Raw genomic sequence first — 3,377 nt, forward strand, 5'->3', positions numbered from 1 at the left:
CTCTTTCTGCAGTAATCACTTCGCCTTCTTTGAAACCCCAAGCAGGAGATGCAGAGCTCCCCTGCGCCTTGCTCTGTTTTGGGTCCATGGTAATTGCAGTCCCTCTGCTGTGCGTTTTTCTTGCCGCAGATGGGCTGTGTGATTTTGGGCAAGTCACTGTGCTTCAGTTTCCTTATGTATACAATTAGGTGGCTGTACCGTTTCGCTCTAGTGTGGGTTTCATGCTTTTTCCTTTGGTTCTAGGAAGTAAACTGGTCGCCAGCTCCCAGGCTGCTCGTCTTGGACCTGAAGCCTTTGGCTGCCAGGTCGTCATGAGAACTGTAATGGGCTTAGAGGGGTTGTTAGGGGTCCCAGATCTACCTCTTGAAGAGGCATCTGCCCTTTGGCAAATCTCTTAGATCTTCAGTTTCCTCATCTGGAAAAAGGTGATGAAGATCCTGTCTTGCAAACCCTGCAGGGCTGTGATAAGAGTTTACTGCAGGAAAAGTATCTGCCTGCAAGGCAGGAGACCCAGGTTCCATCCTTGGCTGGGGAAGAGCCCCTGGAGAAGGCAATGACAACCCACTCCATTGTTCTTGCTTGGAAAATCCCAGGGACGGGGGAGCCTGGTGGGCTACAGTCTATGGGGTTGCAAAGAGTTGGACACACCTGAGCGACTTTCACTTCACTTCCAGAACTAATCAATACAAAGGCTGATTAATTACCAGGTTTTTCTGATCTGTCCTTTTGGCCAGGGAGCTGACATCAAGCTGGTCCTAGGCCCCAAATGTGCTCAGTCACAGCTTCAGCGTAAACTCCCATAGTGATCCGATTCCTGGGCCAGCCTCAGTATCACCCAAGCAGAGCTTCTAGGGGAAGGACTCGGCATTTGAAATGGACGTGAAGGCAGAGGTGAGAACTGGCGATCTGAGGACAGTGAAATCTCACGGTATTCTTGATCTCAAGTCGTAATATCGCTTGTGCTTGCCAGGATGTCCCCCTAACCCTGCTGCCGGAGGGGTGCTGCACACAAGGATCGGGTCTGCAGGGGGCTGTCCGTGTCACCTTCTTATTCAGCTCGACACACATCCCTCCTAGTCCTGATGCCGTTTTCTCTTCCCATATATTAGGTGGGAACCACCTCCGGCACAACTGTTGGAAGTGAACTTCCTGAGAACTGTATATCCTTGGGGAAAGAGATCAGCTTGAATGCTCTTTAAGCTCTCTAAACCCTCTTTAGAGCACTGAGCAGGGCGCAGTGGTGCTTCCCCTGTTGCCCTTTGAAGGCCTGCGGTGTTAGGAGGCGAGAGAGAAAGGAGGAGGGAAGGCAGGAAGAGTAGAGAGGAGCAGAGCGAGCCCAATTCTACCTGGACCACCATGTTACCTCTGAGAGTCTGTCTGGAACGGACAGTGGGTTTGTAACCCTAATGAACAGCTTTGGGATGAGAACCTGGGGTTGATGCCAATGGCTTCAGAAGCCACAGGTCTTGGGCTCAGTCTTGGTCCCTCTGATCCCCCTCGTGTCAGGGAATGAACTCAGGCCGGCTGTTTCAGAACCGTTGACCCAGGCTGACGCCGTTGAGAACCTCAGAGGAGGTGCGGGCTTGGGGAGAAAAAAAGAAAACACCACTAACCAAAATCTACGACTCAAAATGAAAGAGGCAGTGTAAATTCTCAGGAGGTGAACTTTTTATTTGTCTTTCTTTATTTCCCTCTAATTTGTCAGTGAAATGAGATCAGAACATCTGTCTCCTGCTAAATAGGAGCTGCGTTCTCTCAGGTAAGAATGATAAGGCCTGGGGAACGCGCTTCTGCAGACTGGCCTTCATCTATTTCTGAGGTAATGGACTCGCACAACAGCCTCAAGCGCTGCTGTTAACAGCTTCTTACTTCTCCAGCAGAAACGCTCTAGAGCTGTTTGCAGATGTGTGTGCATTTTGAGGAAAAGAACGGCAGAACCTTCTGCAAGAGAAAGAAAGAAAAGAAAAATGCCCCTTTCTTTAATCTACCAGAAAAGAAGAAATTTCCTCAGTGCATGTTCCTGCTGGTATAAATAGCAGTATTAGGCGGGAAAAAAAAGCTTGTTTCTCCATGACTGAAAAACATTCAGGACACAGAACCTGGACTCCAGCCCTTCTCCGGGTTACTTTAACACTGTGAGCTTTGGACTCCAGGGAGAAAGTCTAAAAATACTGCGGCCTATTTGTTCAAAAAAGCAAGTAGCAAAGATGGAAGGGGTCTGCTATTGCCTAAAGGGAAAAACGGAATAGAAAATCTTAATGTTTTCATTTTTAAACTCTAAACCAAAGCCAGACCTTGGAATATTGTTCTTTGTTTTTATTTTTAATAGGCAATGTGGAGACATGGTAATACAGATTCAAACGGCACAAAAGGAAATATATTGAAAAGTGATTCTCCTTTCCAACCCTGCCCACCAGGACTCCAGTTCCCCTTCCCTGAGCTTCTGAAGATCCTCCTGACATCAGTCTAGTGGATCCTTCCATAGATGATACCCTCTGCACATCTAAGCGCGTGTGTGTGCCTGGACGTGTGTGTTTATGCACGGGCATCTTCACCGAGCTCTGACTTCCTTTTTTTAACATAAATAGTTGTGTTCTATACACATTCTCCTGCTCCTTGCTTTTCTTTACCTAAAAAGATGTCTTAGAGACAATTTCATATTAGGGCATAGAGACCAGTCTTCTTCATTTAATAGCTGTGTAGAGGAACACTGAGGTGTGTATCATAATTGTAACCAGCTTCCTGCGGGTGGGGATTTAGTCTCTTTTGCCTCACTGGCTCCTGAAATGTTGGAATGAACATTGCACGTATCTCTTATTGTGGAAAGTATTCTTAGAGCTTAAACTGCCATTATGTGAATTGCTTCTCACATCTCTCCTCTTCTATGGTTGCAAAATTTCTCCTCGGCCCAGCAGAAAACTTTGCAGACTTAATTATATTTTATTTTTGAAATAGTAACTGTATGTCAGAGTGCAGTGCTGCTTCCTGACTGTGGGATTTCTCTCTGGTTTAGTTTAGCTGTTACCAGCCTTGCCAGGGAAGACCAAAGTTTGAGCTGTGTTTCCATATGGCCCCTAGATTTGTCACTGAGCAAATGTGACCCTTTCTGCTGCGGTGGTGTGGTCAGCTTAAAGGCCTAAGGAAATGAATTCCAGCAATGTTGAGGAACCACCTCTGACTCAGGGCTTTCTCAGTGCATGGAATTTCTGCCTCTGCATTGATAAGGTCATGCATATGTATGTACCAGAACTCAGAGTTCCCCGGGGCCCTGGTTTCCAGCTCTGAATAAACAGAAACTGGAGCGCATTTGAGATGAGCTTGAAGGCTCTGGTAATATGGAAGGTGCTCTTATTTCTTAAATGGCAGATGTGCTTGGG

General features: G+C 46.9%; 1 long non-coding RNA gene across 1 annotated transcript; it reads left to right on the forward strand.

Annotated features, from left to right (window-relative positions):
- The first annotated feature begins 208 nt into the window (after positions 1–208).
- On the forward strand, positions 209–2,930 carry LOC129641040 (uncharacterized). Its single transcript, XR_008709058.1, has 3 exons — positions 209–891; positions 1,706–1,759; positions 2,330–2,930. It is a non-coding gene; the product is annotated as an uncharacterized LOC129641040 (long non-coding RNA).
- Positions 2,931–3,377: the final 447 nt, after the last annotated feature.

The sequence above is a fragment of the Bubalus kerabau genome, chromosome 1 (genome assembly GCF_029407905.1).
Source record: "Bubalus kerabau isolate K-KA32 ecotype Philippines breed swamp buffalo chromosome 1, PCC_UOA_SB_1v2, whole genome shotgun sequence".
In the NCBI taxonomy this organism is placed as follows: domain Eukaryota; kingdom Metazoa; phylum Chordata; class Mammalia; order Artiodactyla; family Bovidae; genus Bubalus; species Bubalus kerabau.